Raw genomic sequence first — 18,234 nt, 5'->3', positions numbered from 1 at the left:
GTGAAATTTGAACTTGAACAGTCTGAGTCTTTGGTGGAGATGATTGTATCTGTCAGTCAAATACTTAAATTGTGCTGAACAACAAATTTGGGAGCCAGAAAATAGTATTAGAAATTATCAAATAAAGAGATTTTTAAATGAGAAGATGTGGTTTGTCTAAAATAAGAGCCAAATTGTTACTCACTAAGCGTAATAGGAATTCAGTAAATAGAATAACAAGATTAAAAAATACATAAAATTTTATTTTACAATAAAAAGCAAGGAAATAAATTTTATAGATATTTCTTTTTTTAGAAATTATCAAATAAAGAGATTTTTTAATGAGAAGATATGGTTTGTCTAAAATAAAAGCCAAATTGTTACTCACTAAATGTAATAGGAATTCAGTAAATAGAATAACAAGATTGAAAATACATAAAATTTTATTTTTCAATAAAAAACAAGGAAATAAATTTTATAGATATTTCTTTTTTCTTTCTTTTCTCTCTCTCTTTCTTTTTTTTTTTTTCTTTTTTTTTTTTTAAACACAGTTTTGCTCTTGTTGGCCAGGCTGGAGTGCAATGGCATGATCTCGGCTCACCGCAACCTCTGCCTTTCGGGTTTAAGCAGTTCTCATGCCTCAGCCTCCCAAGTAGCTGGGATTACAGGCACACACCACCACACCCAGCTAATTTTGTACTTTTAGTAGAGACGGGGTTTATCCATGTTGGTCAGGCTGGTCTCGAACTCCCAACCTCAGGTGATCCATCCGCCTCAGCCTCCCAAAGTGCTGGGATTACAGGCGTGAGCCACAGCACCCAGCTGATATTTCTTTAGTAAATATCTTTGTGATCACTGGTTTTGAAGGTACAGCTGAAGAAAGCTTTTGATATGTCACTGGTTAGGCATGCAATGCATTTGTCATGTTAAAAATAAAACAGAAATTCTCAGGAATAAGTTAAAAGACAAGAAAAACCCTCAATCAATACAAATCATACAATACATGAAAATAAGTGAGGAAAGGAGTCTAGGAATTAGAAATTACAGTAGACTTGGAAATCCAGCTACAGCTTCAGGTGTTTCTGACACATCTAATAATCATCATGATCATGAAAATATGTATACATATAAATACTATTACTATGGATGCCTATTACTAAACGCAATGTATTGCAGTGTAAGACTATAGATTCTTAAGTTTGGAGGACTGCAATATGAATGAAGCTCCAACATGTATTATTTCTGTGGCATTGTCCAAGTCAGTTTACTTTTCTCATCTCAATTTCCTAATTCTTTTTCTTTTCACTTTTCTGATTCTTGAAAGTGTCAACCAAGAAGTCCAAATACTCAAGTGGCTTGTCTAATAAGCTCTGTTAGAAAAATATATGATTTGTTTTGTAAGTATTTACAATTAACTCACTTCTTGATCTCAGCCTAACATAAAAGGAAGAAAAGTTGAATAATAATTTTTAAAGGTACTCTATAAAATTGTGTTTATACTACTGAAAAACTGCACCAATACATAACAACAAGTCACAAGGCCCACTGTTGAGACAATTTTTCTGAATCAGAAAAGAAAGAAATCTACTTGAAATGACAATAAAGCCTTTACTCTTCCCTCTCCAAAAAATCTGGGTTTTTTTTTTTCCATTTTCTTCCCTTCTGCTTGAGAGTGCAGGAGGAGAATCATGTTTTATCTATGTTCTGTGATTTTTTGTGTGTCTTTAAACATCTGCAGAGGTGTTTAAAGACATACACAAAAAAATCACAAGATATAGATAACAAGACATTGATCTGGTTCCATCTCTGAAACTAGAAAATGTACCTTTTACCTGATCAAATGCACTACCTACGAATATAAAAGAGAATAAGAAATTCACAGTGATTCCTACCAGCTCTGACTCCAAATGATTTAACAGACAAAAGGTATTTAAAATACATACAACTTAGCGATTTCTTAATCTGAAGTTTTTTATTATAAATAAAAAATTGAGCCCCCCAAAGATTAAGCAATAACTGCATAGAGGTTAAAGCTTCTGAGTGGCTAGTGAGAAATCTAGATTACAGCTATTGGGTAGAAGGACTGGAAATGGATTTCCTGAACTCCAGTTAATAATTTTTCCTTTTTATCTGTGTATATCTGAATTACTAATGACAGAAACACAATGTTATAGGCTCATTTTCAAAATAACTCAAATTAATGTATATGTGTCTACGTGTGAACCACATAATATCATAATTTCTAAATTGGACATTTTGGCATTCTAAATCTCCACCATTATTTGAATTCGTGTATGGCAAAAAAATTACTATGCATAAAAAAGCTACCTAGTATGTATTTATTAAATGAATGAAGGCACTGTGTATTTGTCTATCTCCTCGGTGTTTATGTTCCTTTATAAATGATGAAAATATCTATTGGTACTTCAGAATCATTTAACTTCAAAATAGAATAATTCCAAATGATTAAATATAAAATAATATCTATCCACAGAGAATATCTATAGAATGAGGTATGATACAGGATCCTGGAATAGAATCAAGAAAAGTGAATTTTATTAACAATTTTTCTGTTGATGCTAGGCTATCAATTTAACTTCACTGTTCCTTAGTATCATCTTAGTATCACTTAGTATCACTAGTGTGATAAATAATATAAGACTTAATATTATCTAGATATACTAATAACATGTATAATACATTTCACATCAGAACATTGTAGAAATATTGTCTTAGAATAAATATAAATTTACCATTAACCTCATAGGTTAAAGTCACAAAAAGCATTGTCTTTGGTCTGTTCAAGTTGCTGAAATAAGATACCTTAAGCTAGGTAGCCTATAAACAACAGAAATTTATTTTTTATATTTCTAGAGGCTGGGAAATCCATGATCAAGGCACTGATAGGCTGGGGTCTAGTGAGGGCCTGCTTCCTAGTTCATAGACTGTGCTCTTCTTACTATAACCTTACATGGCAGAAGTGGTGAGAGAGATCTCTGTGACTTCTTTTATAAGGGCACTGATTCCATTCATGAAGCTCTGGTCTCATAACCTAATGATCTTGCAAAGACCCCACCTCCTAATACCATTGCATTGGGTGTTAGGTTTCAGCATAAGAATTTGGGAAGAATACAGACAGTTTGCAGTAAGCATAGACTATGTGTTTAAATCTAAAATAAGCAGACCCTATGAAAGAAGGGGACTGCTCCTACAGGACCCAGGAGACACCCTAAATACTGTGAGTGCCCCAACTACAGAAGTGGGCAATGGAGATCCTCCGCTCCTGAACACACACTGCCACTGGGGAAATGGAAGGTCCGCCTGCAGGAGAAGTTTCTGACCTTACCTGGAGCTAAGTGAATTTAGAGAGCCGAGTGAAATACACCGGTACAGAAAGCAGCAGAAAAGGCCCTGGGAGCTCGCTGCATCCCAAGCAGGCCATTCCAGCCTGGCACCACAAGGATCCATCAGGAGGGTGACCAGAGGCCCACGGGAAAATGCCACAGGGAGAAAGAAGTCTCCTGGTGAACTTTGTACCAATTTGAACCATACAAGAAGCCTCCTGGCCAGTACTCAGAGGAGGTGTGCACTGTTAATCCAGTGTGCAGACTCCACAGGTTGGGGAAGAACCAAGACCTTTTCTTTTGCAGCTGGGAGGTGGATAGCCTGGGGCAAATTCTCAATCCCTGCTAGCTCACTGCCTGGAACAGATTCAGGTATGTTGGTGGGGGCACACTGGGAGTGAGACCGGCCCTTCGGATTGCGTGGGAGCTGGATGAGGCCTGTGACTGTTGGCTTTCCCCCACTTCCCTGACAACCTGCGTGACTCAGCAGAGGCAGTCATAATCCTCCTAGATACACAACTCCACTGGCCTGGGAACCTCACCCCCATCCTCCACAGCAGCCACAGCAAGACCTGTCCAAGCAGAGTCTGAGCTCAGTCACACCTAGCCCTGCCCCCACCTGGTGGGCCTTCCTTATCCACCTTGGTAGCTGAAGACAAAAGGCATATACTCCTGGGAGTTCTAGGGGCCCTCCCATTGCTTGTTCCTCCCCATACTGCCACAGGTGATGTTCTCTAGAAAGCGCCACCTTCCAGCAGGAGGCCAACCAGCACAAAAATAGAACACTGAACCACCAAAGCTAAGAACTCTCACAGAGTCCATTTCACTCCCCTGCCACCTCCACTGGAACAGGTGCTGGTATCAATGGCTGAGAGACCCATAGACAGTTCACACCACAGGACTTTGTGCAGACAACTCCCAGACCAGCCTGGAGCCAGGAAGGCTTGCTAGGTGGCCAGACTCAGAAGAGAGATAAGTATCACTGCAGCTTGGCTCACAACAAGCCACATCCATGGGAAGAGGGGGAGAGTACTACATCAAGGGAACACCTTGTGGGACCAAATAATCTGAACAATGGCCTTCAGCCCTAGACTTTCCCTCTGACAGAGCCTACCCAAATGGGAAGGAACCAGAAAACCAACTCTGGTAATATGATGAAACAAGACTCTTTAACACCCCGAAAATCACACTAGCTCACCAGCAATGGATCCAAACCAAGAAGAAATCCCTGATTTACCTGAAAAAATCTAGGAGGTTAGTTATTAAGCTAATCAGGGAGGCACCAGAGAAAGGCAAAGTCCAGTGCAAGCAAAAAAAAAAAAAAAAAAAAAGTTACAAGAAGTGAAGGGAGAAATATTCAAGGAAATAGTATAAATAAAAAACAATCAAAACTTCAGTAAACATTGGACACACTCATAGAAATTCAAAATGCTCTGGAAAGTCTCAGCAATAGAATTGAACAAGTAGAAGAAGGAAATTCGGAACTCTAAGACAAGGTCTTCAGATTAAATCAATCCAACAAACACAAAGAAAAAAGAATGAGGCCAGGTGTGGTGGCTCATGCCTGTAATCTCAGCACTCTGGGAGGCTGAGGCAGGTGGATCACTTGAGGTCAAGAGTTCGAGACCAGCCTGACCAACATGATGAAACCCTGCCATTACTAAAAATACAAAAATTAGTCACGCATATTGGCAGGTGCCTGTAATCCCCGCTACTTGGGAGGCTGAGGCAGGAGAATTGCTTGAACCTGGGAGGCAGATATTGTGGTGAGCTGAGATCATGCCATTGCACCCCAGCCTGGGCAACAGGAGAAAAACTCTGTCTCAAAAAACAAAAATGAACAAGCCTTCAAGAAGTCTGGGATCATGTTAAATGACCAAATGTAAGAATAATCTCTGCTCCTGAGGATGAAGAGTAATCTAAAAGTTTGGAAAACATATTTTGGGGAATAATTGAGGAAAACTTCCCCAGCCTAGACATCCAAATACAAGAAGCACAAAGAACACCTGGGTAATTCATTACAAAATGATCACTGCTTAGGCATATTGTCATCAGGTTATCTAAGGTTAAGGTGAAGGAAAGAATCTTAAGAGCTGTGAGACAAAAGCACAGGTAACCTATAAAGGAATATCTATAGGATTAACAGCAGATTTCTCAGCAGAAACCCTATAAGCTAGAAGGGATTGGGGTCTTATCTTCAGCCTCCCCAAATGAAACAATTTCCATCCAAGAGCTTTATATTCAGGGAAACTAAGCATCATATATGAAGGAAAGAAACATTCTTTTGTAGACAAATGCTGAAATAATTCAACACTACCAAGCCACCACTACAAGAACTGCTGAAGGAACTCTAAATCTTGAAATAATTCATGGAAACACATCAAAATAAAACCTATTTAAAGAATAAGTCACAAGGACCTATAAAACAAAAACACTGGCATTCCCAAATTTATAAAACAATTACTAACAGACCTAAAAAATTAGATAGGCAGCAACATAATAATAGTGGCAGTCTTCAGTACTCCACTGACAGCACTAGACTGATCATCAAGACAAAAGTTCAAAAAAGAAACAATGGATTTAAACTACATCTTGGAACAAATGGACTTAAAAGATATATACAGAACATTTAATTCAAAACCACAGAATACACATTCTATTCTACAGCGCAGGGAACATTTTCCAAGACAGACCATATGATAGACCATAAAACGAGCCTAAATAAACTTAAGAAAATTGAAATTATATCAAGCACTCTCTGAGACTACAGTAGAAAAAAACTGGAAACAAACTCCAAAAGAAACCTTCAAAACCATGCAAATACATGGAAATTAAATAACCTGCTCCTGAATGAGCATTGGGTCAAAAATGACATCAAGATGGAAATTAAAAAACTCTTAGAATTGAATGACAATATTGACAGAACCTATCAAAACCTCTGGAATACATCAAAGATGGTGCTAAGAGCAAAGTTCATAGCCCTGAACACCTACATCAAAAAGACTGAAACGGCGCAAACTGATATTGTAAGGTCACACCTCAAGGAATTAGAGAAACAAGAGCAAACCAAACCCAAACCCAGCAGAAGAAAAGAAATAACCAAGATCAGAGCAGAACTAAATGAAACTGAACAACAATGACAAAAATATACTAAAGATAAATGAAACAAAAGCTAATTATTTGAAAAGATTGATAAAATTGATAAACTATTAGCAAGATTAACCAAGAAAAGAAGGGAGAAAATCCAAATAACCTCCCTAAGAAACATAACAGGAGATATTACAACTCACACCACTGAAATATAACAGATCATTCAAGGCTACTATGAACACCTTTATATATATAAACTAGAAAACCTAGAGTAGATGGATAAATTCCTAGAAAAATACAACCCTCCTAGCTTAAATTAGGAAGAATTAGATACCCTGAACAGACCAATAACAAACAGGGAGACTGAAATGGTAATTTCAAAATTACTAACAAATGAAAATCCAGGACCACATGGATTCACAGCAGAATTCTACCAGAAATTCAGAGAAAATTGGTAACAATCTTTTTAGACACTCTTCCACAACATAGTGAAAGAGGAAACCCTCACTAATTCATTCTATGAAGCCAGCGTCACCCTAATACCAAAACCATGAAAGGACATAACCAAAAAAGAAAACCACAGACCGATATCCCTGATGAACATAGACGTTAAAATTGTTATCAAAATACTATCTAACTGAGTTCAACAACATATCAAAATGATAATCCACCATGATCAAGTAGGTTTCATACCAAGGATGCAGGGTTGGTTTAACATATGCAGATAAATAAATGTGATACACCACATAAACAGATTTAAAAACAAAAATCACATGATATCTCAGCATCCCTGTAGAATTTAAACTGTCAGTAAAATCAGCATACAAGGGACATACTTCAATGTAATAAAATCCATCAATGACAAACCCACAGCCAATATAATACTCAGTGGGGAAAAGTTGAAAGCATTTCCTCTGAGAACTGGAACAAGACAAGGATGCCCAGTCTCAACCCTCCTCTTCATCATAGTACTGGAAGTCCTAGCCAGAGCAATCAGACAAGAGAAACAAATAAAGGACATCCAAATTAGTAAAGAGGAAGTCAAACTGTCACTGTTTGCTGACAAGATGATCATTTACCTTGAAAGCCCTAAAGACTCCTCCAGAAAGCTCTTAAAACTGATAAAAGAATTCAGCAAAGTTTCTAGATACAAGATTAGTGTACACAAATCATTAGCTCTTCTATACACCAACATCATCCAAATGGAAAATCAAATCAAGAACTCAACCTCTTTTATGACAGCTGCAAAAAAAATTAAATAAAATACTTAGAAATATACCTAACCAAGAAGAAGACGAAAGACCACTACAGGAAAAACTACAAAACACTGCAGAATGAAATCGTAGACAACACAAACAAATGGAAACACAGCTCATGCTCATGGATGGGTAGAATCAATATTGTGAAAATGACTACAGTGCCAAAAGCAATCTACAAATTCAATGCAATCCCCATCAAAATACCACCATCATTATTCACAGAATTAGAAAAAAAATCTAAAATTCATATGGAACCAAAAAAGAGCCCACAGAGCCAAAACAAGACTAAGCAAAAAGAACAAACATGGAGACATCACATTACCTGATTTCAAACTATAATGCCATAGTCACCAAAACAGCATGGTACTTGAATAAAAATAGGCACATAGACCAAAGAAACAGAATAGAGAACCAAGAAATAAACCCACTTACAGCCACTGATCTTCTATAAAGCAAATAAAATATAAAGTGGGGAAAGAACACCATTTATAACAAATGGTGTGGGGATAATTGGCTAGCCACATGTAGGAGAATGAAACTGGATCCTCATTTCTCTCCTTATACAAATATAAACTCAAGATGGATTAAGGTCTTAAATCTAAGACCTGAAAATATAAAAATTCTAGAAGATAACATTGGAAAAACCCTTCTAGACATTGACTTAGGCAAGGATTTTATGACCAAGGACCCAAAACCAAATGCAATAAAAACAAAGATAAATAGTTGGCACTTAATTAAACTAAAGAGGTTTTTCACAGCAAAAGGAACAGTCAGCAGAGTAAACAGACAACCCATAGATTGGGAGAAAATCTTCACAATCTGTATATCTGACAAAGGACTGATATTCAAAATCTATAACAAACTCAAAACAATCATTAAGAAAAAACAAAACAAAACAAAAAACAGTCCTATCAAAACGTAGGCCAAGGACATGAATAGACAATTATTGAAAGAAGATATGTAAATGGTCAACAAACATATGAAAAAATGCTCAACATCACTAATGATCAGGGAAATGCACAACCACAATAGGATACCACCTTACTCCTGCAAGAATGGCTATAATCAAAAAATAAAAAAAAAAACCAGTAGATGTTGGCTTGAATGCAGTGATCAGGGAACACTTCTACACTGCTGGTGGGAATGTAAACTAGTACAGCCACTATGGAAAACAGTGTGGGGATTTCTTAAAGAACTAATAGTAGAACTACCATTTAATCCAGCAATCCTAATTTTGGGTTATGAGAGAAACCCGTCCCCACCATTTCAACATAGGTTCTTTCTATTTTCCATAAGTGTTGACCAGCTGAGAAATAAAGAGAAAGAGTACAAAGAGAGGAATTTTACAGCTGGGCTGCCGGGGGTGACATCACATATTGGTAGGACTCTGATGCCTACCTGAGGCTCAAACCAGCAAGTTTTCTATTAAGGGTTTCAAAAGGGGAGGTGTGTAAAACATGGAGTAGGTACAAAGATCACATGCTTCAAATGGCAAAAAGCTAAACAAAGATCACATGATTCTGAAGGAACAGGACAAAAGCAAAGCAGAACTATTGATAAGGGTCTATGTTCAGCTGTGCATGTATTGTCTTGATAAACATCTTAAACAACAAAAAAACAAGGTTTGAGAGCAGAGAAACAGTCTGACCACACATTTACCAGGGCGAAGTTTTTCCCCTCCCTAGTAAGCCTGAGGGTGCTGCAGGAGACAAGGGCATATCTCAGTCCTTGTCTCAACCGCATAAGACAGACATTCCCACAGCGGCCGTTTGTAGACCTCCCTCCAGGAATGCATTCCTTTCCCATGGTATCGATATTAATATTCCTTGCTAGGAAAAGAATTTAGCGATATCTCTCCTACTTGCACATCCGTTTATAGGCTCTCTGCAAGAAGAAAAATGTGGCTCTTTTTGCCTGACCCCTCAGGCAGTCAGACCTTATGGTTGTCTTCCCTTGTTCCCTAAAAATCACTGTTATTCTGTTCTTTTTCAAGGTGCACTGATTTCATATTGTTCAAACACACAGGTTTGTTTTACAATCAATTTGTACAGTTAACACAATTATCACAGTGGTCCTGAGATGATGTACATTCTCAGCTTACGAAGATAACAGGATTAAGAGATTAAAGACAGGCATAGGAAATTATAAAAGTATTATTTGGGAACTGATAAACGTTCATGAAATTTTCACAATTTATGTTCCCCTGCTGCAGCTCCAGCCAGTCCCTCCATTTGGAGTTCCTGACTTCCCGCAACATTGGGTATCTACCCAAAGTAAAAGAAGTCATTATACAAAAATGATACTTGCACATGCATGTTTATAGTAGCACAATTCACAATTGCAAAATGGTGAAACCAACTCAAATGCCTACCAAACAATGAGCGGACAAACAATAGAATACTACTCAGCCATTAAAAGGAATGAATTAACAGCATTTGCAGCAACCTGGATGAGACTGGAGGCTGTTATTCTAAGTGACGTAACTCAAGAATGGAAAACCAAACACTGTATGCTCTCACTGATATGTGGGAGCCAAGCTATGTGGTGTAATGGCATAAGAATGATACAATGGACTTTGGGGACTTGGGAGTAAGGGTGGGAAGAGGCCAAGGGATAAAAGACTCCCAGTAGTGTGCAGTGTATACTGCTTGGGTGATGGGTGCACCAGGATCTCACAAATCTCCACAAAAGCACTTACTCATGTAACCAAATACCACTGTACCCCAATAACCTTTGGAAAAATATAAATAGATAAACAAAGAAATCTAAAACAAATGTTTGAGTATTTTGATAGACCATTCTCCTTTTTACATATTTTACTTCTTTCTTCTCTTGGGTTCTAAATATATTCTCTAAATTTTACTTTGTGGTTGACGACCAATTACAAAAATAACTACAGACCCTATGACCACTGATTAAGGCAAACTCTAAACAGTCTGACCCCTTTGTTCATTTTCATTAAAGCTATAATTTGAGAGAGCAAATCAGGCTGAAATTAATAGTGCAGACATATCATTTCCTTAAAGACCTCATATATCTAAAGCCTATAAATAGTGAGGCCACATGCCAAGTATGTATTAAAGCAATTAGGCTGAAAAACAATGTCCTTTAAACTTTCTTTTTCTTTTTTAATGCTTCACTTTGCCTCAAAACATCATAAATACTCCCAGTAAGAACAACAAAAAATCCTAGTTACATTTGAGTATTATTAAATTAAAATGCACGCACATAAGAAACTAAATTTAAGTAAGTAAATCTCCCCAGGACATATGCTCTAGTCTTAATGTCTAAAATCTGGTCTGATAATCTCTGCCTACACAACAGAATATATAAAGCAGGAGCTCTCAAATGTTGATGTATAAAAGGCTACTTTGCTATCAGGGGTATTTTGTCCATTGGGACATTTTTTTCTTGATTCTCCAAGCTATTCTCCTGAATCATCATACCACCATAATACTACATATCAGAACTTCATTCATTTTATTTCCTGTAAGAATGTCAATCATTTAAAAAAACGTTTAATGTTCATTTCCTGTTTCAACATGAACTATTCTGCCTCAGTCACTTGAGGATGCAGCCTATAATTCAGCCTTTTGAATAAGTGAACTGAAGATTCTGGTGCAATCTATTCAGCAACCAATCTAGGTATTTATTGTGTCCTTCAATCTTCTGCCTCTGCTGATCTGAGACCCTTGGGACGCAAGTTTTACTGGGAAATAAACTATCAAAAATTCTTCATCAGTTGAACTCAAAACCCCTCTAGTATCACTCCCACACCCTATCCCCATCACATGCTGTGTATGCTTCCTCCAACTCGGTTACAAGTTATTGCTCTGCATCCTCAACATCTTGACATGTTTCTCTTGTCATCTCTTTGCCTTATCTATAACTTGGGTCAAGGAAAAATTGGAGATGCAAAGGGACTAATAGAAATTAAGAATAAAGAATTATAACATAATCCTTCTGTGAGAATACCATTTCTCTGACAGCCTTGTTAAGATAAAGCTGTTCATTCTCCGTATTTCCCACACTTTACCATTCACAATATTGTTTCATAGTTGCCAATTAGAATCTTAGTCACTGTTTATCATCCAGTATCATACTTTCAATCCTTGCAAGGGTTGTCATCATCCTGGTTGAGTCTATTTCTGTATTAATAAATGGCTTTGTAATATAAACTCTCAATTTTCAAGGGAGTTTTGCTTTTTCTCTACTTCTATTTTATTCGACAACTTCCATGGACCTAAACTAGCCACGCAATTTTCAGGAACTCTGATTCCTCTGTCATGTTAAAGATGTTTCACTCTCTGCATATGTTTGTCAATCCCTTGAGCTCTCTCACAGGAACCCCAAATGCATTTCTTCACCTACCTCATTGAAGTTTTTTCTCTGCCTCTCTTCACCCTACCATCTCCTTCCTGCCTATAGTGCTTTCATTCACTTTCCACTTTGCTCATATTCCCGCCCCTCAACCATCAACAACCCTGGCCTTTAACATATTTTCTCTATGTCCTTTGTGTCTCTTAAAGGATAAAGCCCAATCTTGGCTGTGGTGGGAAGAGTAGAATTGTCTAAAAGCGGGAACTTGCCTTTTCTTGCCTGGACAATAAGATGGCTTGTATTAGAGATTCTCCTCTTAACATGAAGGGCTAAGTCTACGTTTAGTTCCTCACACATGTATGACTGCCTTCCTTTGAGTGAAATGACAATAACTTCTCACTGGGCTCAAGATCACAAATGCTGGGCAGTTGGTTTTCTGTCATCAGCTGGTACAAAGCCTAGACTGCCTGGCTCCTAAACCCTAGTTGCTTATTCCCTACAATGAAGTTGTTCTTATGGTCAGCATGGTCTTCAGTCACAGGAAAGACAGGATTATTTTCGTGAGCCATGAGTCCTGGGAAGCATGGAATCACAAAGTTTCCTGTCTCTGCTTTCTATCTGTCTTTCTAACTCTCTCTCACACATATACACACACACAGACACACATACACAGAGTTTATTACAGAACATACTTATTCCTCTCCTGTTTGGGATCTTGAATCCACTGTTTAGGCCTGCATGAAAATCATACCTTTCTATCACCATCATGGCCCAAGGAAACACTTCTCCCTCTCTTCTTTCTTCTGTCTTTACATTAAAAGGTGACCGTGTCTAAATGTGGTTGGGTTGCTGCTAATGTGGGAGATTCATTATTTCAGAGTGTAAAGAAGATTTGAGAAGCATAAATTCCCAGTTGAGATAGAAGATAAATTAGTTACATTGTCAATTTTTTTGTCAGATAGCCTGAAGACAATACATTATTTCCATGATAAAATATTATTTCCAGGTAGATCTGAATATGTGTTTGCTTACTTCTCTTTATTCTAGAATTACATAGGATTTGAACAGTGTATAAAACAGTTATATATATCACCTTTGATAAACATTTTGCAATATTAAGTGATTCATATTTTTCTAAAGTTTGCCGATATGTAGATCTAGTCAAAACATATATGAATCATGATACTGATTCTTTACATTGTCATTCAATGGATAAGGAAATTGTATATCTTCAGTAGTTTTATTTTAATACAAATATTTAATAAAATGTAATTAAATTTTCAAAACTATACAATAGTTTTTCCTTGTTTAATATTTTTGATAATAGTTAATAAAAGTGTGTTTTATCTTTTAACAAACTAGATAATTTGGAATATTTTAGAGGAAAAGTAACCACATACCAACATACTAATTTTATTTTTATTTTTACATTTACATAATTTGTATTATCATTACAAATATAGTCAAAGATTGTACACATTCATTAACATTTTATATTTAATCCTTTGATTAGTGAAAAGTAATTACACATTGAGATTATGACAGAAATAAAATATGCAAAGATGGAGCTTTTTAAGAAACAAAAAAAATGTAGATAACTATAAAAGTAGTCTGCTTAACTTTAAAAAGTGGAAGTAATCACAGATATCTGTAACAGATTTCTCTAATAAAATTTGTGACTAAGATACATAAAATAATTTATGACAAGGATAATTACCAATAAAGACAGAATTGAATCCAGCCTTCTTGAGTTATGGATTTAATTAAATAATTTTGTTTTGCTCATATTCATTGTTTTGATCAGGCATCTGACATTTTGCTCACTTAAATCATAAACACTATAACTTTGCACATTTTTTTCAATTTGCTATTACAAAGGCAAGGTAAAAGAATAATATACATTTCATTTAACAATTGTTAGATTAATTAGTGACTTTTAAACATTTGGATATATAAACCTTATTTGATACCAAAAAAACATTAGGGTCAAAATTGCTTATAGTAACAGAAAAACAGGAAAAACACAGGGTTGACTTAGTTTCCCTCTTCTGGCACACAAATCTACTCTGTTTAGTCAATGGGTCCTAGAACACTTTTCTGTGGGTTAATGGAAAGATTGGGAGGACATACCCTCTTTCCTTTACTAACTCTTGACTTGTAATTTTGACGTTTCCCCCAAAGATGTCTGTTTTTATACCAGACTGTGTCATATTGTAGAATTTATCCTAGTTGTGGCTGCATGATAATTAACCCAATTCTATGTGATACCCACACCCATAACAGGCTCCAGAACACTAATAAAAGAATCATAGAAGAAAGCATACCAATGTCTGTATGAACCCAAGGTCTCTAACTTCATTTGAGTCCTCAGTGCTGCTAATTAGTGTTCATTTCATAGTTTGTTCTTGCTCACATTCTTTTTTTTTTTTTTTTTTTTTTTTTTTTTTTTTTTGAGACGGAGTCTTGCTCTGTAGCCCGGGCTGGAGTGCAGTGGCCGGATCTCAGCTCACTGCAAGCTCCGCCTCCCGGGTTTGCGCCATTCTCCTGCCTCAGCCTCCTGAGTAGCTGGGACTACAGGCGCCCGCCACCTCGCCCGGCTAGTTTTTTGTATTTTTAGTAGAGACGGGGTTTCACCGTGTTAGCCAGGATGGTCTCGATCTCCTGACCTCGTGATCCGCCCGTCTCGGCCTCCCAAAGTGCTGGGATTACAGGCTTGAGCCACCGCGCCCGGCCTCTTGCTCACATTCTATTCATCAATATAGCAAAGCTTTTGCTCATGCCTCTAGATTTCAGTTCTTCTGCCTCATCCCTTAGACTGCAAGATGATCTCTCTTTTAACATGGAAAAAGTCAGTTCAGGAGAGATACTGTTAAACGTCTTAATGAAAACTAAAACATACCCACATTTTCAGCCAAAGTTTCTCCTCTTTGTTATCCTAGAAGTAATGTTTTTTTTCACTTTGCTCTGGATACCATTCTGTCACATATTTGAAAGATTATCAAACTCTTCTAAATCTTCAACTCTCTCATAGTTCTTTGCATTAGTTCTGGCACTAAATAAATTTTACAAAAACCTCCTGTCATCCTACATACTCCTTAAAAAATAAAGATATTTTTACATGTTTTCTCTTTCTATTTCCCAATCATCCTTTTATTCCTCATTTGTCACTCACTTCTTATTTTCCCAGTCCATAGAAACTACTCTCATCAAAGACACCAGTGACTTCTTACTAGTTTTCAGTTTATACTCCATTTGAATTTTGACAGTTTGAAGGGTAGCACTGCTGACCACTATTCTTTCATAAGTCACTACGGATCTCTGTCTTCTATAACAAAACATTCTCTACTTTTCTTACTAGATATTTGGCTCCCATTTAAATTCTATCCTCTAGTCTTTTTTATTTGCCATTTTAATTTAGGGACACGATGGAGGTCAATTCTAAGTGCTTTTCGGGTACTATACATTCTCTCTATATAATCTTATCAATCATACATATGGCTGTAGATACCAACAATAGCAAAAGTTGGCAAATATTTTCTGTAGAGGGTCAGATTGTAAGTATTTTAAGTTTTTGAGACATATGTTGTCTGTCTCAACTATTCAACTCTACTCTTATAGTAAGAAAGCAGCTCTAGACAATACAATAAAGTGATCAATTTGACTCAAGTTGGCCCTTTTTGTTTCATTTACTGTGCTGGAGGTAATTATTTTATTAGCGCTTCCTTGTTTAAAGGCCTTCTACAGACCCCCAATTTAGCAAATACTGCATAGAGCTCACAGAGTCTTTAATTAGGTGACACTACTTACTTTAACTTAACCTGTTGCCATTTTTATTTTTTAATCTACTGTAGAATAATAGCGGGAATATTTCTTTTCCACAAGATATTTATGCCTCTATTTGTCTTAATTGTGGGAGCATCTGCTTTTTTGTTTGTTTGTTTGTTTGTTTTTGCTTTTGCTTTTATTCTTTTATTTGTTTGGTTTTCTAATCTTACATTTGGTTTTTTTCTTTTTGTTTTTAATTCCTAATATCTGCCCTAACATATAATGGTCATTTAATGGTTACTTTGTAAATAAATGAAATTTAGTCACGTATTTTATAGAAATAACAAATCTTAGAAGTTCATATAATATAACGAATTCACACAAAACACATAATTTTGGCTGTAATATTTAGCTTTCAATTAATTAAAAGATACCAAAAGGTCAAATTTCTATAGAAATACTTTGTATTAGTCTTTATAAATCAGAATGTACCTATTTATGAAAAAATACATTGTCATAATCTTAAACGCATTTGTAATACTTCTGAAAATTTCACTAGAAAAGATATTAAGGAATTGTACATTTGTCCCTTAACTCTATATACATAATTTTAATTACACAAAATTGATTTTAATTTTTACACAGCCGAAGTGGGATACCAAAATAACATTTCCATAAAATATTTTTCTTTTTTATTAACATTGAGAATGTCTTACTCTCATGTGACATCAATTGCATACATGTTCAATAAAATAAAATTTACTTTTTTTCACTTCACAATCTTGTTAAATTTATTATTTAGAAGTTCCAATTTATGTTAATATTACCAATCTTTCAACAATTTATAAAGTATCACATACCCTGATGCAATAAACGATTATATGTTCAGAACATCCTAAATGTCTACTTATACCTTTCCTAGTACATTGCTTTAATATGTATTTCAAAGTGGCTAACACAGAGTCCATAAAAACCTGGGTATATCTGGCTATCTAGTCAAGCAGGTAGTTTCCCATAAAGGGGCTTTAACTTGGTCAAGTCATCATTATTTAGGCTTTGGTTCCCATCATTACCTCATAAATTTAATCTTGTGATCATTAAAGTTCTGATCAGAATCGAGTATGCTAATATACGCTAATGAAGTCACAAAACTGACCTTTAAAACTGGTATTTTCACTTATTAATTGACATTGAGAGTCAGAAGTGCTAAGTAAACTGGTTAATGTAGTTGTTTATCTCTCTTGACAAAGGGATATTATGAGAATAAAACTTGGTGTGCTTGAAAACAGAATATGGAGAATTCTTTGTATGAGTTAAATGTTCAACAACACTAGGCCATTGTACTCTTGGATGAATAATTACAGGGAGGTAATCCAGCCTCCAGGGGGAAATGTGCTGCTTTCTTAGGTGAGTAGCTAACTCTTTTTAACCTTTATTAGATTATACTGAGTTTCCCATTAGAAACATGTCCTGCCCATTTGCCTGTAAGTTCCTGAGACACCTTTTGAAACTCATCTTTACAAAACTGAAAAATATGAATGATTTTATTGTAGTTGCTAATCAATAAACATTGAACTATGCTTGATGGCTCTAACATGGGCTCACAAATGTTAGCCCCCTGAATTCTTTTGCCCATCATACTGTCTTTTGGGATTCACCATTTTACTTAATATTATAGACTCTGAAATCCCAGAGCACAGAGGTTATTTTTACATTGCTTATGCCCCAATTTCCAAAGCAAATTTAATCACAGAAGTACTTTGTGGTCACACATTTACCCCTTTTCCCGTTTATGAAAAAAAAGTGCAGCTCTCTACCAGAGCTCATTTCATTTTACACAAACACGCTCTTTCAGGCTGAAGTAAATATGACTGATTTTTAATGTGAAAATAAAATATAAAAACTGTTCTTGGAGTTATTTCTAAAGAGGACTAATCTCAGAATCATCTGAGTCATCAGAATAGTCTATTTTGAAAAAATCGGATTCATCAAATGAATCTTTGGCCAACAACTTCCAGAACGATCTTAACATCACATGTAAAAATGCCACATTTTCCAGGATTTTACATTTTCGGCGATTGAGAATTACTATATTTTGTAAATAGAGATAATCACTACTAAAAACAGAATGCTATAAATAGAATGATGTCTTTTGTTTTCAAAGTTGATATACTAGAGTGATGGGAAAATAATAGTAAAAGCAAGATATTTCATGGCAAAGTTTTCTCTGGGTAAACGTTGCAGCCACAAGCACCACTGGTGAGTTTCTCGGGGCAAATGGGGGAAAGGGTTAATTAACAGAACACACAAAGTGATAGCCAGTTGTTTAGATATTCCTCAGATATGTGCATTTTTGTAATATATTTGCTAATATTTGAAAATTGGGAGATTTCACATGTATTTAAAATATTCTTTTTTTTCCTAGAAAATGACTGATTAGCAATATTGGATCTGAATCCAGCATGATAACAATTCTG

This window comes from Macaca nemestrina, chromosome 6 (assembly GCF_043159975.1).
Source record: "Macaca nemestrina isolate mMacNem1 chromosome 6, mMacNem.hap1, whole genome shotgun sequence".
NCBI lineage: Eukaryota > Metazoa > Chordata > Mammalia > Primates > Cercopithecidae > Macaca > Macaca nemestrina.
This window is presented reverse-complemented; position numbering follows the sequence as displayed.